Source organism: Lacerta agilis, chromosome 2 (genome assembly GCF_009819535.1).
Source record: "Lacerta agilis isolate rLacAgi1 chromosome 2, rLacAgi1.pri, whole genome shotgun sequence".
NCBI classification, from domain to species: Eukaryota; Metazoa; Chordata; class Lepidosauria; order Squamata; family Lacertidae; genus Lacerta; species Lacerta agilis.
The window spans coordinates 37050247-37073729 of NC_046313.1; the positions used below are offsets into that span (position 1 = coordinate 37050247).

The 23483-nt window shown below is 46.8% G+C and overlaps 1 long non-coding RNA gene across 1 annotated transcript in view; it reads right to left on the reverse strand.

Moving 5' to 3' along the window:
• Positions 1–22777, reverse strand: part of LOC117042909 — a 32428-nt gene extending 9651 nt beyond the window's left edge. The window contains exons 1-2 of the long non-coding RNA XR_004426108.1: positions 22715–22777; positions 21342–21432 (exon numbers count right to left, since the gene is read on the reverse strand). This is a non-coding gene — a long non-coding RNA (uncharacterized LOC117042909). The remainder of the gene's footprint in view (positions 1–21341; positions 21433–22714) is intronic.
• Positions 22778–23483: the final 706 nt, after the last annotated feature.

A 23483-nucleotide genomic window follows, 5' to 3' on the forward strand; every position in this document is an offset into this window, starting at 1 on the left:
TCAAGTTCAAAAACTTCTCGGGCCCACTCCGACTCGTGGTAGTTGAAGACCCGCGGCCCAGCCTCCTAGGGCTAGAATGGTTTGGCGCCCTCGGTCTGGAAGTCACCGGCATCAACTGCATCTCCAACGCGGAAGTGGAAAAGTTAACTAAAGAATTTGCCGAGGTTTTCGATGGCACCTTGGGCCAATATACAGGCACACCCATCTCCTTTAGCCTTGATCCACAAGTAGCTCCAATCAAGCTAAAGCCACGCCGGGTTCCGTTCGCCCTCAAGGCTAAGGTGGACGAACAACTGGACAAATTAATCGCGCAAGGGGTTTTGGAGCCGGTCGACCATGCCAAGTGGGAAACGCCTATCGTCACACCTGTCAAGCCGGATGGGTCGGTGAGGATATGCGCAGACTACAAGTGCACGATCAACAAGGCGCTTCAGCAGCACGCTTATCCCGTTCCCGTCGTCCAACACCTGCTGCATTCTTTGGGCGAAGGCAAGGTCTTTGCTAAGCTGGACCTTGCCCAAGCCTATCAACAACTGCCTGTTGACGACGCCACCGCTGAAGCTCAGACGATCGTCACCCACCGAGGAGCGTTCCGATGCCGCCGACTACAGTTCGGGGTGAGCGTGGCTCCTGGCATCTTTCAAAGCCTCATGGAGCGCCTTCTGCAGGGACTGCCAGGCGTGGTACCATATTTCGATGATGTACTGGTATCCGCAGACTCAAATCAGCAGCTGTTCGAGCGCCTCCGCGCTGTGCTGACCAGGTTCCAGGAGGCCGGACTCAAGGTAAAGAAAGAAAAGTGTCTGATTGCCGTTCCACAGGTGGAGTTCCTGGGCTACCTCATCAACGCCTCTGGCCTTCACCCAACGGCATCCAAAATCCGGGCCATCCAGGAGGCCCCGATTCCAAAGAACAAGACTGAGTTGCAGGCGTTCCTAGGGCTGCTGAACTTCTACAATATGTTCCTGCCCCACAAGGCAACGCTAGCTGAGCCTCTCCACCGCCTGCTCAGCACGAAGGCGCCATGGTCCTGGGGTCATCGGGAGACAGCGGCCTTCAACGCGGTCAAGTCCCTTCTCTCCTCGGACAGTGTGCTGGTACAGTACAGTGAAGCCAGGCCACTGGTCCTCGCCTGTGACGCCTCGCCCTTTGGCATCGGTGCAGTCCTCAGTCACCGGTTCCCGGATGGGAGGGAAGCACCACTTGCTTACTTCTCTCGGACGCTGTCTCCGGCGGAACGGAATTACAGCCAGCTCGACAAGGAGGCACTGGCGCTTGTGGCTGGAGTGAAGAGGTTCCACGAATATCTCTACGGGAGAACCTTTGACCTCATCACTGACCACAAGCCGCTCCTGGGCCTCCTTGCAGGGGACAGACCAACTCCGCCGATCCTCTCGCCACGCATGCTGCGATGGACTGTTTTTCTGGCAGCATACAGCTATCGGCTCATTCATCGCCCGGGAAAGTCGCTGGGCCATGCTGATGCCCTCAGTCGTTGCCCCCTTCCGGCGTTGGTGGAAGATCCAGCTCCTGCTTCATCGGTACTCCTGCTTGAGGACCTCCCAGCTGCACCAGTGTCGGCTACCGATGTGGCCTCCGCATCTTCCCAGGACCGCACCATCAGACGTGTGCTCAACTGGGTGTGGAGGGGGTGGCCAGAAGGGCCATTCACATCTGAGTTCCAGCCATTTGCGACCAGACAGCATGAGCTCTCGGCTCATCGCGGCTGCCTACTGTGGGGAGACCGAGTCGTGGTTCCCCAAAGACTCCGCCAACGCGTCCTTGAGGCTCTGCACATCGGCCACCCAGGGATCGTTAAAATGAAGGCGTTGGCTCGGTGTTACGTCTGGTGGCCTAACATGGACGAGGCCATCACCTCCTGGGTTGCCTCCTGTCAAGCGTGTCAAGAATCGAGACCTGCACCACCAGCAGCTAAGGGCAACACCTGGGAGACGCCAAAGGCACCCTGGTCGAGGGTGCACATTGACCTTGCTGGCCCTTTTCACGGCCGGACCTTTATGGTAGTGGTGGACGCTTATTCGAAATGGCTGGAGGTGGCTCTGATGCCCTCCACCACTACTGAAGCCATAGTCCGGGTACTGCGGGGCCTATTCGCAACGCATGGATGTCCTGATGTCCTCGTCTCCGACAACGGGCCACAGTTCACATCAGGCGCTTTTGAAAGGTACCTCTTGGGGCTGGGCATCCGCCACGCCCTAACAGCTCCATTCCACCCGGCCAGCAACGGACAGGCAGAACGAATGGTGCGCTCAGCGAAAGAGGCACTGGCACGCCTGGACCAGAAGGACTGGCATGAGCGAGTTACGGAATACTTGCTCGTGCAACACATTACCCCGCATGCAGCCACAGGGCGGAGTCCAGCTGAACTGCTTATGGGCCGTCGCCTCAGATCTCCGCTCGACCGGTTGCATCCAGACTTCGGGGTAGCTGAGCCCCCGGGCGGTGCTAACGCACCAAGGTCTTTTATTCCCGGGGATAAGGTTTTTGCCAGAAACTATGTGGGGGACGTTCCTTGGGTGCCGGCCACGATAGTGGGAGTCACTGGGCCCCGCTCATATCAGGTGGCACTTGAGGACGGGCGGTTGTGGCGCCGGCACATAGACCAACTGAGGCGCCGGGTTGGAACCTTGGACGATACCGCAGTACCCTCAACGGCAGCCTCAGCTCTAGAACCGACACCATTGGAAGGCGAGGCTCCATCTACACCCCCTTCACAAACTGCGGACATGGGGCCAAGCCGAGCCACTGCAGGGGTTTTGCCTGACTCCCTTGAGACACCGACCACCGCCTTGCCTGAGTGTCCACCAAGTCCGATCGTGACAGGCCTTCCAACAGCAGCGGAGCCGGAGACCTCAGGCCCAACGACACCAGTGGTAGCACAGCAGTCGCAACGGGACTCGGGAAGCCAACCGGGCTCTGATACTGGCCCACGGCGGTCAGGTAGGGTTCCCAAACGCCCAGCATATCTAAAAGACTATGTTACACACAATTTGCACACATAATGCTGCATCGTAATTTGAACTGTTATGCTATGTGTTTTAAATGAATATTGCTGTATATAATGGAACCACTATGCTTGTAACCTAATGCCTTATCTCGGTGGGGAGGGGTGTTATGTATTGAAGTTCTCACCTTGGCCACCAGGGGTGTGTGTATATAGTTTATTCTGCTGCGGTTTTCACTCAGGTCAGCTTATGCAAATGAAGGATTAGAAACTGACACTCAGGGATTGGTTAGCTGCAGAATGTTGTTGCTGTTACATTGTAGCTGAGCTCTATATAAGCTGGTGGCTGAGGCCTCCAGCTCAGTTCTGTTCCAGCCTGCAAATAAATAAGAGCTGTTTTGGAAATCGCTGTGTTGTCTGTTGTGTCCACCCACAACCTAACATCAGGTGTTGCTTCTTTGGTGCAAAGCAGAATCCAGTGAGGGATATTTATAAAAGGAGCAGTTGGAGGAGGTCACTTAGTTGCAGCATTGTCTGTGCCTGCCTCCTCCTTCCATTTTGCCCCAACCTACAGTTCCAGACCCATAGTTCTGTCACAGTGAAGAAGCACTGCCCAAAGTTTGGGAACGTAACTTGGATAAATAAAGTGTGGTTCTACTCCAAGGGCCTTCTTGGATGATAATAGATGCACAGTTGTTACTCATTTGTTGGGGATCCAGATGGTTTCCTTCTGTGGCAGGGATAGAGCATTTTCCAAGGACTTTGGAGGAAATATAGCTCATTGTGTGTACTGGGTACAGATGAGCACGAAAGCACCGCAAGGCAGGAAGAAGACTTTCTTTTCTTTTCTTTTCTCTTTTTTTCAAAAAGGCAGCTAGAAAGGCCTCACACAGGCACCATGCAAAATGCCCCAGCAGTTTAGCATTTAATCAATAGCTAATGGTGGAAGAGGAAGCATTGCTGCACAGTGAATGAACCATATTAAACATTATCAAAAATTCTTTCCAGTAGCACCTTAGAGACCAACTGAATGTTAAACATTGGCTGTTTGCGGCACTGCCAGCCAAAGGAACAATCCTAACACCCAAGATTCATCAAGCCAGACCTTACAACTTCATTGTTTCCCTAGCCACTAGGATCCCAAAGCATCCTAATTCCCAGAATGAAATCTAAACTGGAATCTAGAAACACATAAAAAATGCTGTGAAAATGCTTTTTTTAAAAAAATAAAAAAGCGTTTTGAAAAATATATTAAATTTGCCATCAGCTCACCATAGCCATCTAGTGTCACATTTGTATAATGCACCTAAAACGTTATATTTGCAGCTGTACAGCTGAGTCCTAAGATTAGTCAATAAGCAATTACTTAAACTGGAGTGCATTGCACTTGGGGGTGGGGGCTGTTCTGATTCATTAGATGCAACTTGTGAACCCTGTACCATGCACAACTTCAAAATCTGGAATTACACAATATGGGCAGCTGGGTTTAGACCACCAACAAGGAGTTCTGCCCGCTTCCCACCTTGTGTAGGAGGAATTGAAGACATCACTTTTAAAGCCCTTTTGAACATGCCCACCATTTCCATGGCAAATACATGCATACAGGGAGATAATATCAGGGCCATTTAAGACAAGGACGTGCAATTGAATGGTATGCACTGCAAATCACTCTGGCGCCAAGTGTGGCAGCGGAGGGGGAGTTAGCAATGCAGCTTGAGCATGACCCACAGTGGGATTGTAGATAGTGCAAACAATCCTGGGCATTGTGGATAGAGATGAAGGAGGCACATAATAACATGAACGTATTCCAGAGGGTGGTAACGTAGCCAGTTGACCACTACCGACACCCTGTGCTTTTTCACCTTTAACACCTGCATGACGCAGACATTTTAAAAGTAAATGTCATTTCCACTTGAGACCTTTGATTACTGCAGCTGCTAGTCAGAGCAGACAACATGGACAACACTGATGGACACAAAGGCTGAGCTGCTTTTTGCTTCGATGCTCAAACCAGCCCTGCCAAAGAGCACTGCCTTTCACAGAGCAAATCCTTGCCACTTTCAGCAGTGATCTGCTCCTAAAGCATCATTCAACAGCTGTTTTGCTCATTTTCCCCTGAAGTGGTATTCTGTTGCTGTTGCTGCACAGACGCTCCTCCATGCCCATCAGACAGTGAATCCTTGGATATAAGTGACTGCCCAATTTCCAAACAGCCGGAGAAAGAGAAAGAGGGAGAGGGAGAGGGAGAGGAAGTGCTGTAGCAGCCTGAACAAAGGCCGCCTTTGTGAGCTTGGAGAACAAGCCAGGAAAACACAACACGGCATTAAAAATTACATGCTAGGCTGGCAGGATCGTTCAGAAGGGGATCAACCGATCCAGACGGCGTTTCCCCGGGACTCCAGTGAGAAATTCCGGCACTGCCGTTTCAGAGCAGAGCTAAGTCTGAAGACATTTGAGTTTTTCTCAAACTGTTCTAAGAAAAGCGCCGCAAATTCTGGAGCGGACACATGGCTATCATTCCCAGCTTGCGTGTCCTAATAATACATGCCAGGTTTGAAAAGTCCGTGGAATCTGGTTGTCATTAACCCTCTGCTGATGTTATTGAGGAGGAGTGAATGGTGAGCCTGCAAAGGGCACGGGATGAAAGACCCAACGGTCCTCCTTCTACAAAAATTAGGCGGCAGCTAATTTTATTTGCCCTGAAATTACCCGTGAGCAAATGCCAATTCCATGTGGCGGCAGATATCACTAGGTGGCACTGTTGTGAAACTTGCCTTTTAAGGCTCATTTGACCCAGGAAGTTGACCATGTGCATTTATTTAGGGTGCCGCTGACAGTGAGTGTTGGGATTCAAGAGCATGCCAGAAAATTGAGGTTTCCGCAACTAAAGTGGATTAAAGCGCTATGTCGCCTAGCACAACAAATCCACTTTTACAAAAGAAACAGGTTTCTTTGCAGTTCAGAAAGTGATGGGGAAATGGACAGAAAATGTGGAATGAATGATGAATGATTCATTGATGGGAATACATGCCAACACCCCACAAGCAAATTAGGAGGAATGCAAAAGGAATGTTCATCATCGTATAACCTCCTTGCAAGCAAATCAGAATGAATGCTCAATAAAGACTCGGTATAATCAAACTATGTGATCTTTGTGCAAGTAAGTCAGGATGAATGCTCACAACATAGGTTAAATCCTTTCTTCATTATTGCAGTTTAGATTCCACCTTCATTCAAGGTAGGTAATAACCACCAACCTCATCAGACACCTTTTCTTTTTTAAAAACTAATTCCGGTATCCGGGCTGCAAAGCCCACTGAGAGATTGATGCTCACTGGAACTCAAATGCCTTGGCTCCCAAACAAATCGGCTCCCAAACTATCGAAACCCAGAAGTGAGTGTTGTGGTTTTCAAACTACTTTTGGAAGTCAAAAGTCTGACAGGGCTTCCACGGCTTCCGATTAGCTGCAGGAGCTTCCTGCAGCCCATCAGAAGACACGCTTTGGTTTCCGAACATTTTGGAAGTCAAACAGACTTCTGGAACAGATTTCGTTTGCCTTCCAAGGTATGACTGTTGAGTACAAGTTGAGGGGGAAAGAACAGGCACTCATTCAGGTGGATCTGCTACCCCATATCAGATCTCCAAAGAAAGGCCTGACAGTCCTCAGGTGATTTGAGCTAACTCACGCCTCATTCTTTTTCCCTCTCTCTTGCCTAAAGGTAAAGGTAAAGGTACCCCTGACCATTAGGTCCAGTCACGGACAACTCTTGGGTTGCGTGCTCATCTCGCTCTATAGGCCGAGGGAGCCAGTGTTTGTCTGCAGACAGCTTCTGGATCATGTGGCCAGCATGACTAAGCCACTTCTGGTGAACGAGAGAAGAGTGGTACCTATTTATCTACTTGCACTTTTGGGGTGCTTTCGAACTGCTAGGTTGGCAGGAGCAGGGACTGAGCAACGGGAGCTCACCGTGTTGTGGAGATTTGAACCGCCAACCTTCTGATTGGCAAGCCCTAGGCTCTGTGGTTTAGACCACAGCGCCACCCGCGTCCCTTCTCTCTCTCCCTCTCTTGCCTACCTCTGCCCATTTTTTCCTAAAACACACCCGATGTTTCTACACAAACACATCCACCACACCCGCCCACAAACTTAGCTGTGTGTGCATGTGTCCTTCTCCAAGCTATAACGATGGCTGGGTGCTTCTGAACTCTCAAGAGATGCCTCCACTTATCAGGAGACCATCTCCTAACCTCGGTGATATGTTATCAACAGGAGTTCACTATTACAGCCAGCAATCTGCCTAACAAAAGCAACAGTCACCCAGCAGCTAAGAATAATAGGAATCAAATCTTTATGAAGCCCCCTGAGGACGTAGCACTGCCTGAGAGTACAATTTTGCAATGTGATTAAGTACCCTTGGGCACCGAAAAACCCATGAAGGTATAATCGGGGCAGCAATACCATTTACTTGGGCCTAATTCTCAAGGAATGTGCTTCTGAGCAAATGTGATTAGAGGTGTGCTGCACAACACATATGAAACCATGAAATATAAGACATGCTGGTGCTTGTAAAGAAGTAAGTGGATGTTGACTTTTCCTCAGCTACTTAGCCACTTGCACAGCACTCAGTTGTTAAGATTTCACACCTCAATGGGACTATCCTTGGAGCTCTCTAAGCTGATCAACTCAGGACCATTGCAGACTATGCAAAAAATGCTACCAAAGGACTGAAGTTCTGAAGAAGAATGCTTAATACATCCCAGATCCTATTTTTCCTGAGATTATTAGGAAAGGAATGGGATACCAGGTGCCTGGTATCAGGAGGCCAGATATTTGTCCTCCTAGGACGGCATTTTCTACTCTTGCCTGCTGATAGATTTCCAGCATTGGTTCTCCAGCCTCACTTGATACCTGATTAAATTTTATTATTATATGCTGAGATTTCTGCATTGTGGGGGGTTGGACTAGATGACCCATGAGGTTCCTTCAAACTCTACAATGCTATGATTCTACAGTATATGAGATCTCATGGATTGAACCTGGAACCTGCTGCATACACAGTATTTTTTGCTGCTACCTAGCTAGCCTACAATAGGGATGCGGGTGGCGCTGTGGTCTAAACCACTGAGCCTAGGGCTTGCCGATGAGAATGTCGGCACTTCGAATCACCATGACAGGGTGAGCTCCCATTGCTCAGTCCCAGCTCCTGCCAACCTAGCAGTTCGAAAGCACGTCAAAGTGCAAGTAGATAAATAGGTACCGCTCTGGCGGGAAGGCAAACGGCGTTTCCATGTGCTGCTCTGGTTTCAACAGAAGCGGCTTAGTCATGCTGGCCACATGACCCAGAAAAACTGTCTGCAGACAAACATTGGCTCCCTCGGCCAGTAAAGCGAGATAAGTGCCGCAACCCCAGAATTGTTCGCAACGGGACCTAACTGTCAGGGGTCCTTTACCTTTACCTTTTAGCTAGCCCAGTGTTTTTCAACCTTTTTTGGGCAAAGGCACACTTGTTTCATGAAAAAAATCACGAGGCACACCACCATTAGAAAATGTTAAAAAAATTAACTCTGTGCCTATATTGACTATATAAAAAGTAATTTTCCCACGGCACACCAGGCAACATCTCGCGGCACACTAGTGTGCCGCGGAACAGTGGTTGAAAAACACTGAGCTAGCCTACAGCACCCCCCCCCCCAATCCCTGACAACATTACATAATGGGATAGCAGATACAAAATAACAATTGAAATCACTTTTCCTACTTCAAGGGACAACTTTCATATTCTGGCCAAAATAAAATGTTTGGTTTAAAGTGGTGTGCACACAATAAGGTATACAAGGAGTCACTGGGCTCCTTGTATTTATTTTATTTTAATTTTATTTTTTTACTACAATGGATCGATAATATGGCTGTATTTTCCAACTGAACTCTCAATGGATCATGCATTCCTGCAGCCCCAACTCAGTATCCATGCATTAAGTCCTTGAATAAACTGAAAGCATATTTCTCTGGTCCCTAGAAAAACAAAAACAAAAGCTGGGCATCACTTCCTCTCCAAAGAAGCCCCAGGCTTATTTCATATCTGCCATCATCTTAAAATAACTGAGCTTTACAAGCAGGACATGATGCTATCCGTGTTTGGGCTCATGCTATGCATCACCAATAGGTCACCTCTGGCTTAGTTACAGTATAAAAGCAGGACTGTGCACCAAACCCCCAATGGCCACTCCAGGATGGGAAACACAGGTTCATGAGAGGGCAATTGGAAGCAGAAAAGTTTTCACGGAAAACTCTCCCTTCAAACTACAATATGCATACACACGCACACATGCACACACTCACACACAGAGCTGCTTTTTCATACCAAGAAGCTCTTCCAGATGCACATTTACTCCATTCCAAACCAGAAGTGTGGGTCTCCCTGTCTTTTTAATAAAGACGGTTCCATGTTAAAAAGAATTAGTAAGAAGAAGCCTGTGAAATCTGCAAGTTCTGATGCGAGAAAGGAGAATTTAGCCAGAAAGGGAAGGAAACAAACACACAAACAAATGGCTGCACCATGTGAAATAGTTTCACTGGGCAGCGGTGATCATGCTGGCTCCTCTACTACGAAAGCCCACTGCTGTCTTTGGCGCTCTGCTTGTTTTCACTGTTTAATGAAACAATAATTCTGTTTTAAGCACTGGCAGCTGTCTTATGCGCTGAGGTTTTGTGTGAATTTGTTATCCTTCATGGTGAAAACCATATAAATAAACACAGCAGCTTTTCCTTCCTGCCTGGACTCCCCACAAGAACCAGGCTAGTGGCTCTGGGCTCCCCTTCTCTGTCTCTCTCGCTTGCTCGGCTTGATAGCCTCAGACGCCAGCAATCACAACCCTGCCTCCCACTGAGCGAGCAGCAAGCTTTGGTTTAAATCAGCTTCTCCCTGGAACTCGTAATAAACACAGCGCAAAGTTTCGGAGCCATCGATGAATGGGATTGGTCAGGCTGGTCCAGTGTTCCCAGTGTTAATACTGCGGTGGCTTCAGCCCAAAGTCCAGCTTGGCTTGATAACTTTGTCAAAGCTTCCTGTTCTGGCTGACTACGTTCAAATAGAACCTGCTTACATGAGCTCAAATCCCGACATGTGCTGAATGCTTCAGTGCCTCCTGAAAAACTGTCCCAGCAAAGCTCAACTTGTTTCTTTCAGGTCTGCAAATTGGGAGAGACCGAATGGAACAAGTGGGTCTTTCAGAGGCCCAAATTCAAGAACAGAGTAGTCCTTTCAATTCCTTTGACTTTTCCAATTTAAAACCACCCTCTTCAAATCCCGCCCCAGCGAACCTTGACTAGCTTTGACGGGGGGAAATTGCTTAGTTTGAAATGTCTAAAAATTCTAAGTGTTTGGCTCTTGGATATTGAAATAATTTAGGAAAAAATATATACTGTTCGTTGTTTGTCGGCTAATTAAATTCAAAATTGCCAACAATTTACTAAGCTAGCTGTAAAATGATGAATAAAAACACCAATAATAAAACTGATTATCAATGTAGCATCAAAGTTCCTGCTTTGATGAGAATTCAAATTTTGCCAAGTGTGAGGAATCTAGTGCATTGACTGCTATTCCAATTCATCTTGCCCTTGCTGTTGAAGGCCATCCCACTCAACCCTGGCAATGTTAGAGAGGGTTGAGGGTTGCCCACCATGACATACAGGGAGAAAGTACCGGTATGTGTGTGTGAACACACACAAAAGAATTTGGGGCTGACTAAATTAATGGAGGAATTAAAGAACCTTTTAATGAGGGTGAAAAAGGAGAGCGCAAAATATGGTCTGAAGCTCAACATCAAAAACACTAAGATCCTGGCCACTGGTCCCATCACCTCCTGGCAAATAGAAGGGGAAGAAATGGAGGCAGCGAGAGATTTTACTTTCTTGGGCTCCATGATCACTGCAGATGGTGACAGCAGTCACGAAATTAAAAGACGCCTGCTTCTTGGGAGGAAAGCAATGACAAACCTAGACAGCATCTTAAAAAGCAGAGACATCACCTTGCCGACAAAGATCCGTATAGTTAAAGCTATGGTTTTCCCAGTAGTGATGTATGGAAGTGAGAGCTGGACCATAAAGAAGGCTGATCGCTGAAGAATTGATGCTTTTGAAGGAGACTCTTGAGAGTCCCATGGACTGCAAGAAGATCAAACCTATCCATTCTGAAGGAAATCAGCCCCAAGTGCTCATTGGAAGGACAGACCCTGAAGCTGAGGCTCCAATACTTTGGCCACCTCATGAGAAGAGAACCTGATGTTGGGAAAGATGGAGGGCACAAGGAGAAGGGGATGACAGAGGACGAGATAGTTGGACAGTGTTCTCGAAGCTACCAACATGAGTCTGACCAAACTGCGGGAGGCAGTGGAAGACAGGAGTGCCTGGTGGCGTGCTCTGGTCCATGGGGTCACGAAGAGTCAGACACGACTAAACGACTAAACAACAACACACATTAATTTGAGTGATTAAGTGTGCCTATTTCAAATTGCTGCATACTGAGGGCAGGTTCATTTATTTAGAAGGTAAACCAACCTTTTAAAATTATTTTTAATATGGAAGCTTTGCAAAAGATGGCTCTTGCACAAAACTGCTATATTTTTAAAAAAATTAAAAATAGAAACAGGTATCGACAGGTAAACATGAACTGGGAGTGAAGGGTTGGTATGCCCCTCCCTCCCTGCCGACTCCATTGCACTTAGGCCCCATAAAAACTCATATTTTGGAGTATCACCCTTCACTCACTGTCTCAAGGATGCAATGTATGTGAGTCATCTTAGGGCTGCATGTTATTCTTGAGCCTTCATGTGGCCAGGTCAGCATGAGTAGAAACATGAGTCATTTTTGAAATTGTCACCATGTGGCTACTTAAGAGCCACTCTATTGCTACCATGAATACAGAGGCAAAGCAGATGCCTGCAAAATGTGATCTGGCATGTCTGAACCGTTCCCTAGATGATGAAGTTCAAGTAAACATAGCTGCAAATATTGAAGTGCTCTTCTTCTGCAGATAATAATAATAATAATAATATTTATTATTTGTACCCCGCCCATCTGGCTGGATTTCCCCAGCCAGTCTGGGCGGCTTCCAACAGAAATCAAATACAAAAATATCAAACATTAAAAACTTCCCTAAAAAGGGCTGCCTTCAGGTTTTTTCTGAATGTCAGGTAGTTGTTTATGTAATGTAATGGGATAGAGCTCAGCCTGAAGAGCATGAGACTCTTTATCTCAAGGTCATGTGTTTGAATCCCACATTGGGCAGAAGATTCTTACATTGCAGCGGGTTGGACTAAATGACCCTCAGGGTCCCTTTCAACTCTACAATTCTATGTTTCTATGGCACGTCCGATATTATGCTTATGCCAGCATCCCTATCCAAGGGCTCTTTCCTTGTGGATTCATAAAAAAGCTCTTAAAAACCTTGTGTTAAATTATTCTGCAACCATCCCTCAATCCCAGTGAAGGCCTGTAGCTGGAGCAAAAAAACAACCCCCCCCCCCAAAACCCGAGCCTTTCTGTAGGGAGAACCTTTCCTCAAGATTGCCTTCAGCTACAATTCAGGCTCACATAATATGTGGTATATTCTTGTAATCTTCGGGGGGGGGGGTCCTCCCCCCGAAGAGATCCTTGGAATTCTGCTATGGAAGCCAGAAATGCTGAGTGCTCTGTTCCTTAATCACCAGCCTATAACTTCTCTGTTTCATCAGCTGTTAAATGTTTTCAGTTAAAAAAATTATAGCACGGAGCGATGTGATTTTTGTAAATACAGGATGGAATGCCAAGCTGGTAGATTTACAAGCCCTTAATAACTTGGGTCCAGGATACCTTAAGAATTGCCTTACAAATTAGGTTGCACTTCAGCTTCCATCAGCCCCAGCCAGCATGGCAAAAGGTCAAGGATGTTGGGAGTTGGAGTCGAATGACTATTTTGGTGTTAAGCAGTATAAAAATTAAAGAATAAAAATAATAAAACATCTGGAGGGCCAGAGCTTCCCTATCCCTGACTTACAGCAAGGAACTGCACACTCTGGGATGTAGAAGGCACATACAAAATTGTTGTTTTAACTGAGGATTTGAGCTACCCATTCATCCTCTGAATATGCCAGATTTTCAAAGCTTAGTGCATTCTGCTGCTCATTTCTAATAGACAACTGCTGAATGATCATCCATTTGTTTTTGACAGTAATGACTAACCCTGCTCTTTATATTGCTCCTCTCTTATAGAAGTCCAAATGAGCTCATGCTTCCATGTCAATTTGAGGATATATTGAATTTGTTTCCAGGAAGACAATATAGAATTTCCAATCCAAAGTTCATGGGAGTGTTTAAAATGTGAAATGTCCTGATCTCATATTTGGATGACATTTCTACCTTTCTTTCACTTCTTGGTAGAAGAAAAAAAAAGCCACAGCTGAATTTAGAGGTTACTTTGATTTGTTTTGACCTTAAGATAATAGTGGAGAATTGAATCCTGAAGCTTTGTTTTTAAAGAACCGATTTTCTTCTTCTTCCAGAAATAGCTTTCCAACCCCAAATAAGATCCACTAATTATCATTCAAACAAGATCATATCTGTCTACCCAGGGGTGAATCTCCTGGTTCCCTATGACATATATTAGAGGAGGCCTAATCATTTTGGACTTGCAGCTGTCCATGGAGGCGCAGGTTCATTCTGTGTCCAGGGCAGCTGTCTACCAGCTCCATCTGGTATGCAGGCTGAGACCCTACCTGCCCGCAGACTGTCTCACCAGAGTGGTGCATGCTCTAGTTATCTCCCGCTTGGACTACTGCAATGTGCTCTATGTGGGGCTACCTTTGAAGGTGACCCGGAAACTACAACTAACCCAGAATGCGGCAGCTAGACTAGTGACTGGGAGTGGCTGCCGAGACCACATAACACCGGTCTTGAAAGACTTACATTGGCTCCCAGTACGTTTCCGGGCACAATTCAAAGTGTTTGTGCTGACCTTTAAAGCCCTAAATGGCATTGGTCCAGTATACCTGAAGGAGCGTCTCCACCCCCATCGTTCTGCCTGGACACTGAGATCCAGTGCTGAGGGCCTTCTGGCGGTTCCCTCACTGCGAGAAGCAAAGCTACAGGGAACCAGGCAGAGGGCCTTCTCGGTAGTGGCGCCCGCCCTGTGGAACACCCTCCCACCAGATGTCAAAGAGAAAAACAACTACCAGACTTTTAGAAGACATATGAAGTCAGCCCTGTTTAGGGAAGCTTTTAATGTTTGACAAACTATTTTGTTTTAATATTTTATTGGAAGCCACCCAGAGTGGCTGGGGGAACCCAGCCAGATGGGCGGGATATAAATAAATAATAATAATAATAATAATAATAATAATAATAATAATAATTATTATTATTATTATTATTATGATTAGCCATAAATTTACCTAATCTACTTTTAGGAACAGAGAGAGGCTGTCTTACACCAAGTGAAGGTATTATTAGTCAAGTCAAGTGCATTTTTGTTTATTCTAACTGGCAGCACATATCTAGGTTTTCAGGCAGAGCTCTCCCACACTACAGCAGTGTGTAGCGTAGCAGTTAGAGTGTTGGCCTAAGCCCTAAGACCTGGGAGACCAGGGTTCAAATCCCCACTCAGCCACAAAGTTCACTGGGTGGCGTTGAATCAGTCACAGTCTCTCAGCAGTCTCTCGTGCCACTTTAGGTGCCAATTAATACCACCGAGTAGGGCTTAAAATGCCTACCACAACAACACAATCCTACACCTGTCTCCTAGTCAATTCCACCCAGTTCAACAGGGCTTATTCCCAGGTAAGCGGCTATTGTATTACAGCCTAAATTCCGAAATACAAGGGCTGCCAGCTTTCCCTTCTGCAACTGCAGCATGGATTCAGAAATCTGAAAGATTTTAATGCCTAGTAGATTCAGACACAGATCACGGTGTTCAAAGAAAACACTTCAACCCCTCATTCATCATTCAGGAATGCTAATCCAGCATGGCCTTGAACTCAGCAACTCTTGCTGAGATGGGTGTGTGTGGCCCAGATTCCCCTTAAGGCCTCCGTCGGGGGTGACTAAATGGAGGGACTGTTTCAGAGATTGTTTCCCCGCTGCCGCTCTTTATCATACAGAAGAGCTGTCTGCTTGCCACGATAGAGTGACACTGTTTCCTCTAAGATTGTTCCTATCTGTGTTTCCTCTGAGGCAAAGGACCAGCAGCCTCCAGCCGGCATGCTTGAGGGGTGGCTTTTGTAAGATTTTCTCTCCCTTCCTGGCTAATTAGAAACAGGTGCTTGTTTACTGGGAATGACAGCAACCGGTTCTATAGGCTCACACCCTTAGCTGTGAGCTATGCCAAATAACCTGTTTATGGAGCGCCTGCCTTGTACTTTACATCATGGTGAAGGAACACATGTCATTATCATCATTATTAAATATTGTGAGAGCAGTAGAGCAGCTCTAGAGGCACTCTCACCGAATACAGTCCAAATGCGCCTTTCTCTTGCAGGGTCAAGCCCTTGGGGAGAAATGTGTCTGTCAGTTCAAAGCAGGAGCTCAGGCACTGAGCTCAAAGCAGAATTCCACCCTGCCCCAGTTTCCCATGATATCACCCAGAAACCTCCTGCTCAGACCACACACAATTCTGTTTTTAAAAGCAAATTTCCTTCTTTTAATTGGCAATGAATGGATAAGTGCACAAACTTTTGTGTGAGACACTGTTAAAGATACATGAGGGCGACTGGCTGCCTGAAGCATATTGGAAGAGAGAAGGCTGATGTCTGAAATAGTGGCCTGATTCACACATAATGATAAGACATCCTATGGATTAGTGTGAATGAGCAAGGATGCGGCACTGCAGAGCAGAAACCTGGCCTTGCTGCTACCACATTACCAACAGCAAAGGTAAAGGTAAAGGGACCCCTGACTGTTAGGGCCAGTCACGGATGACTCTGGGGTTGCAGCGCTCATTTCGCTTTATTGGCCAAGGAAGCTGGCATACAGCTTCTGGGTCATGTGGCCAGCATAACTAAGCTGCTTCTGACGAACCAGAGCAGCGCACGGAAATGCCATTTACCTTCCCGCCAGAGCGGTACCTATTTATCCACTTGCATGTTGATGTGCTTTCGAACTGCTAGGTTGGCAGGAGCAGGGACCAAGCAACGGGAGCTCACCCCGCCGTGGGGATTCGAACCACCAAACTTCTGACCGACAAGCCCTAGACTCTGTGGTTTAGATGACAGCGCTACCCGCGTCCCTTACCAACAGCAAAACCAGTGTTTTTTTCTGGGGATATGCAGGCGTATGCACACCCCTAAACATTTTGTGAATCTTTGTACTTTTGTCCATTTACTGTATTTATATTTCCTGATTTGAACTATAAAATAGTGATTTTCTTGAGTTAAAATGAAAGTACCCCTAAACATTTTTTAAAAGAAAAAAAGCACTGAGCAAAACTATGTTTTATATAATCTGTAAGCCACCCAGAGTGGCTGGGGGAACCCAGCCAGATGGGCGGGGTATTATTATTATTATTATTATTATTATTATTATTATTATTATTATTAGGTTTGGCTTAGCATTACATGCAAACCTGGTCTCATGGTTTGTCTTGCTACAAACAAACAAACAAACAAACAAACAAACAAACAAACAAACGGGGTTTTGCTGAGCATACCCTGCCATACACACTGTTGCCTGGTCTGAATCAATGCTGACTGTAAGTGGGGGTTTCCAACAGGAGCTGTTTCCAGTCCAAACTGGAGATGCTGAGGATGAATGGAACCTGGGACCTTCTGCATGCAAAGCAGATGCTCCAACACAGTCCTCCCCCCCCCCGTTTACCCACCCAGAGCAAGTGGGAGCTGCTCAGCTTTTGCAGCTTCCACTGCAGGCTGAGAGCCAAATGCCTCAGGACCCTGAGGAGTGAGAAGGAAGCTGACATCAGAGCTGGCAGCATGCGTGCACACAGCTTATCCATTGGATCGCCATCGGAGCAACATCTGTTTTCTGTGTCTTCTTGGGCAGAGCGCCAGGCTTCTAACAATATGCAGCCTCATAGACCCATCTGTGCCCGTGATGTCTTATTTGCCTTCTGAAGCTCTCAGATGGCAACAGCTCCATGTGGGGGCCCTGCAAGCAGCAGCAGCAGCAGCAGCAGCATCTGCCACAAGCGCCATCCTGCCCTGCCCGCTTTCGAAGGCTCGCAAGAAGGCTCATGAAAAGGAGGCTGCTCTGAGTGAAAGCTAATGATCTTTCTGGCTCGAAGAGCACCCTCTCCCCGAGGCAGAGGCGGTGCTTCCGCAGCCCACAGCCGACAAGCCCAATCGCTGCAGACAGTGTTTTCATAACCCCCAACACCTGGGTGGCAACCAGGACATCTGCTGCCTGGATGAACTAAAGCAGAGCTGGACCCTCCTGTTCTCCAGAAGGCAGCTCCGTCGTCTGCTAAAAGGAGGAGGGAGAGAAGAACTGCAAATGCAATTCAGATTTCTCAGCCGTCTGCTCCTAGAACTTTAAAGAAGTTCCAGGTTTCACCTCAAAAGCAGCTCGGGCACCCACAGCTATGTCAGCCATGGAAGAGGTAGTCTCTTTCATTCCACCAGGCACAGGCTCTGGAATCTGCTCCCTTTATCCGGATGCTGTCTGACAGCTGTTGGCAGCTGAGCAAGGTGAGCCAGGAGTTGAGTCATTGCTGAGGAACCAAGCCAGGAAGGCTTTGCTACTCAGGCAGGATCCCAGCCCAAATGGCAAGCCTTTTATAGGTCTTCCTGTCCAAGATGACCCAATGGGGTGGAGCCAATCCAAGACGACCCAATCCATAGCCTACTTTGCTGCCAGGAACTGTACTTCTCATAGGTTACAACGTGGGGCAGCTAGACACAGATTTCTGGTCCTAGCCCTGGCCTAGAAGTTCTTCCGGCCAATGTGGCACCCTCTAGAGTTTGTGGACTATGACTTACAGCAGCATGGTCAATGATCAGGGATGATGTGGGGCACAGGTTCCCCATCCCTGTTTTAAAGGCAGGTGTCACATTTTCTGGGTCCCAAACCCCTCGGAACTCAGGACAACTGTACCTCGCTCACTTCAGATCAGAGAAGCTGGGTTCATCCTGGGAAGGGAGAATAGATAGCACAGTTTGCTAGTCCCCACCAGTTCCTTCCTCAGGAGGCCATTTCAGGCTGGTTCTCTCCCTCTTTTCCATGGTTCCCTCTGAGGCTTATATGCCATCAGGGGGAATCTGGGAGCTTGCAGCCTCTCATCAGCTCCACCCTTACCCACCTGGGCTGATGGGTCTAGTGAAGATATGCAGAACAAATCACCTGCCACATATAATTGGACCCAAAAGTTTGATCAGTGCCATTCAGCATAGGAAAATGTCAGGGATGATTGGGAGCTGGAATCCAGCAACATCTGAGAGGGCCAGAGGTTCCTCATGACTTTTCTAGTGACTTTCTCTCCATGACTGGGAACAGCTTCCTTTCTCAAGCTGCTATCAGTGAACCAACCCAGGGTAGCTAGGTCACATAGAATGGCAACCTTCATTACTACAACACACTAAGGCCCAAGCCTAGGCATTTTTTGGGGAAGCAAATAATGCAGAAGCAACTTAAAGGTTGCTTGTGAGAAAGAGGAGAGTGGCAGAAGTGATGCACCTCTAATGGATCCTTTAAGTTCCTCAGTAAGACATCTGATTGGCCACTGTGAGAACAGGATGATGGAGTAGGTAGGCCTTTGGTCTGATCTAGCAGAACACTCTTGTGTTAAGGCAGACAAAGGTGAAAAGAATATCAGTGAATCCTGGTTACTTCCACTCCCCGTGGCCCTTGCACATTAGCCATCACTCAATGTGCTGGGTAAGGAGGCTAATGGAGAGAGTTAACATTATGGAGCCACAGACCTGGTTAAGGCTTCAAAGCCATGAAGTACTGTTTGTCATGGGTTTATTTCATGTTTTGGGGGGAGACTTGGATGACTCTGGTCCCATAACACCAATTTCTCTGGGCAGTTTCCACAGGAGCCTTCTGAAGCCACTCAAAGAGAGCTACACATCCCTAAGAAGCAAGCCTGCCGAGGATGGGGTGGACCAGTGGCAGAGCTTCATGCTCTGGCACCAGGGGGCGGAAAGCAGGGGTGTGTGTGGCTGGCACTCACGCTGCCCACAGGAGCGTGGCACGCATCCTGGGGGCATGGCGCACCATCTGCAGGGGCGTGGCGCCCAGCGCAGGCTGGGAGCAGTCACGATGGCACCCCACCGGGATTGTGCTGCCGGGGGCAGTGCACTCCCCCTGCTCCCCTATTCCTCCACCAGTGGGGTAAGGTAAAGGTAAAGGGACCCCTGACCATTAGGTCCAGTCGCGGACGACTCTGGGGTTGCGGTGCTCATCTTGCTTTATTGGCTGAGGGAGCTGGCGTACAACTTCTGGGTCATGTGGCCAGCATGACTAAGCCGCTTCTGGCGAAACCAGAGCAGCACACAGAAACGCTGTTTAGCTTCCTGCCGGAGCGGTACCTAGTTATCTACTTGCACTTTGATGTGCTTTCGAACTGCTAGGTTGGCAGCAGCAGGGACCGAGCAATGGGAGCTCACCCCGTCACGGGGAATTGAACTGCTGACCTTCTGATCGGCAAGCCCTAGGCTCTGTGGTTTAACCCACAGTTCCACCCGCACCAGTGGGGTGGACTCCCCTACTTGGCACCCAGGTAACTATCAATCGAGGTGAAATTCTGAACATTTTCATTGCCTTCTCAAACCAAAATGTAACACTTAGAAATTGCTGAGATAAAAATAAATAAACACCAAAAGTTATATGAGTTACCCCAAACCTCTACTTCAAGTGAAAGTATTGCCAGAAACCTTATCCAAAACACACACCGAGCTTTCTTCTGGCTTTGTCCTTCAGACCTCAGTGAAAAGGAAAACATTGCTCTAACATGTGGATTAAGAGAGAAGGGTTTGCTTTTGTGCTTCAGCACTTTTGCAGTAATAATAGTGAACTCTCTCTTCTAAAACAAACCATTGTGCTTTCCAATATATAAAGAAAGAAGGAAATTAATTCTGGCTGCAAGGACAGTGGTTGATTAAGGAATACAAACTGGGGTTGCCAGATTATCAGGTTGGAACTGTCAACACAGAACCTTCACATTATTGGATTTCACTTCAAAATTCTCATGCCCAGTGGTGGGGCCTAGGAACTGGGAGAAGAGTAAATTCAGTTTGCATATGAAGATGACCAATATAATTTGCACTTTCCAAAACAATATGTGAACTGAAAAACAGCAAAAAAATAATAAAAATCTTCCAGTAGCACCTTAGAGACCAACTAAGTTTGTTCTTGGTATGCGCTTTCGTTGGTCTCTAAGGTGCTACTGGAAGAATTTTTTTTTTTTGACTATGGCAGACCAACACGGCTACCTACCTGTAACTGAAAAACAGCAGTGCTTCAAAATTTGTGCTCTCCATATTTCACAATGCACATTTCCAACCTAGGGCTCACACACACTTCCACTTGTCCCACCACTTTCCCCTGGGAAAACCGGCTACTTACTGCTGAATTGGGACAAATGTGTATGGCAATTTTTCATGTGATCTGCTGAGTATAATCATGCAAGGAAGTGGGGCTGCCTGCACTACACATTCTATTGTCATTCAGTGGTCATTCTCCACTTTCTTGTTTTCTTGAACTCCACAAAAAATAGGTGCAAAACATTTTTGTTTAGTTTGGATAGGAGTCATCTTCCTAGCCATAGTTCTATTCCTTCTTCAGTATGAAAGTCTTTCAATGAAAGTGAATTTATGCCTTTGCATCCATGACTGCCCACCCTGCCTCTGAGAATATGGTAACTTCTATTAATTTCTTTTGGCATAAGCTAAACACAGGTACTATATAGTCCCATCTCAAGGATCACTCTCTTCCCCAAACCCACCTTTAAAAATTAATAGCATCACTTCATCCAATATATTTGAATATACAGGACTGCAACTGTGCAAATTCAGCATGTACCAAGAAAACTTTAAACATGTAATTCAATGAAGATGTCTGGGAAACACATCAATACCGTATCTTCAGAAGTGTGCATGCACACGAAAACTCATACCAAGAACAAACTCAGTTGGTCTCTAAGGTGCTACTGGAAAGAATTTTCTATTTTGTTTCGACTATGGCAGACCAACACGGCTACCCACCTGTAACATCAATACCAGTAATATAACACCACTTGGATGTTCCTATTGATTAAGCAGTTCATAAGCTTTCGTAACAAAATAGAGGACAGTACCCCAACTCTTCAGTAATTTCGTTCAGATTGGGATTTAGCCACAATAGATGATCGGCTCTCTGATGGTGATATAGCAAGCCAACCCAGAATGCCTTACCTTTCAGTGCGCTCTTAAAAGGGACTGCCATGGTTGTTTTCATCCGTGTCAAGTGATTGAAGATGTCCCTCTGAGAAGGCTCCAAGAGATCCTTGAAGAAAATATCCATTTTTCAGGCTTAGTAAGATACAGGTTGTCACACAGCAAACAGGATGCATTTCTGTTTCTTTTGCTCTCCCAGAAGGTAGGTGCAGATTAGAAAGTTGCAAATGCCTGCCAGTAAACAGGACGGTTGCCATAGAGCTGCTATATTGAAGTCTTGCTCAAGGAAATAAAGGCTCACGAGGGACATTGCTAGGTTCACAGAGCATCTAAAATGAAGGGGAGTTTTATCATAGACTTCCATAATTATGAGGCGCTTCGGTGCAAAAGTTTGTTTCACACAACACAAGGCAGTGCGATAACCAGGGAGCGTTTTCTATGAACAGTTGTAGTCAATGCCTCATGCAAAAACTATGATTCCAGAATGAAAGTTTATGCACATTGCCATAATTAATCAAGCTGCCCTTTGGGGACCAGTGCTTTTTCGGCGTTACTCATGGACCAGTACTAAACAGACCTTTTACCTTCCCTGCATCTCTTTTTCCATGCCATTTACCACCTCTTTTTAGGCTAATGGAGCAATGCAAATTAAATCAGATCAAAACAGAGCAATGTAGCCTGAAGCCCTTGGCCAGGCACAGAGCCTTCTTGGTAGTGGCGCCTGCCCTGTGGAACGCCCTCCCATCAGATGTCAAGGAAATAAACAACTATCTGACGTTTAGAAGACATCTGAAGGCAGCCCTGTTTAGGGAAGTTTTTAATGCTTTATGTTTTATCATGTTTTTAAGGTTCTGTTGGGAGCCACCCAGAGTGGCTGGGGAAACACAGCCAGGTGGGCAGGGTATAAATAATAAATTATTATTATTATTAATTTCATAGACTACTAGTGTCATCTGGCTCGGTACTGTCAACACCAGGGTTTCCAAGACTTGGATCTCCAGCTGTTTTTTGGACTACAATTCCCATCATCCTGATAGCTAGGGATGGTGGGAGTTGTAGTCCAACAACATCTAGAGATAAAAGTTTGGGAAACCCTGGTCTACATGGACTGACACTGGATTTCCAAAGTTTGAGGCAGAGGCCTTTCCCAGCCCTTCTTAGAGATTTCAAGGTTTGAACTTGGAACCTTCTGCATGCAAATCATGTGTTCTACCACTGAGCTACGGCCCTTCCTGGTGTCAAGAAGTATATGGTATCTAAGTAAGGCTCTCTCTTCTTTCCTGACTATCAGGTGCAATGGGAACTTCAAGTCCCTCTGGAAGAAACCCTCACATGTGTTATCGTGCTAGTAGGAGTAGTTTTCTCCTGCAAATAGAATTAGGAATCGATACTCATGCAGCTGTTGTTCTGCCCTGCTCCTTGAGGCTCCCTTGGTGTAAATCATTGTGGCATCCTCATATCACTCACCAACATAGCATTGTAGATTATTGCTAGGAGCTGGGATTATGACATAGTTGGCACAGTAATCCAGTTATATTATGCATCCATTTTAGGGATCTTGCATCCTGCAGCTCTGCTAGCTAAGTTGCCTTCAAGCCTTGGTGGAATTAAAAGATTTACAACTGAGAACATGTTGTGTCAGCTACCAGGCAACTGCAGGGCAGATACATGGAAGAGTTAGGCACATGGGAGCCTAAGTGAGAGTTTGATTATGCTTTCTAAGGATGTGACTGCATGGAAGCTTCCTGCACTGTCAGCCTGTGGTAAGTTAAAGTGTACAAAGCATCATTTGAACAATCATACCCTGTTGAGAAGATTTTGCAGAATTCCATCAATGCAGATGCTGCAAATGTCCCCTTTCTCTTGGGTTGATGAATGGGGATCAGCCCTGTTGTTTTGCAGATTGAGGTGGTGGTGGTGGGCTCTAGCCCTATGAGCTCAACAAAAACTCAATAACATTCTGCCTTATGTAAAACAGCTGGCAATTTCTGCCACGTTTGGTTGGCATTGGCAGAAAGTGAAGATGAGGAAAGGAGAGAAACAGAGATGGACAGTAGGCAGAGAGCAGTGAAAGGGAGATTAGGTGGATAAGAATTAGACAGATGGTGTGGTGGGAAATTGCTGATGAAGAGCCCCAGAGGAGCAGGCAAAAGCAGGTGA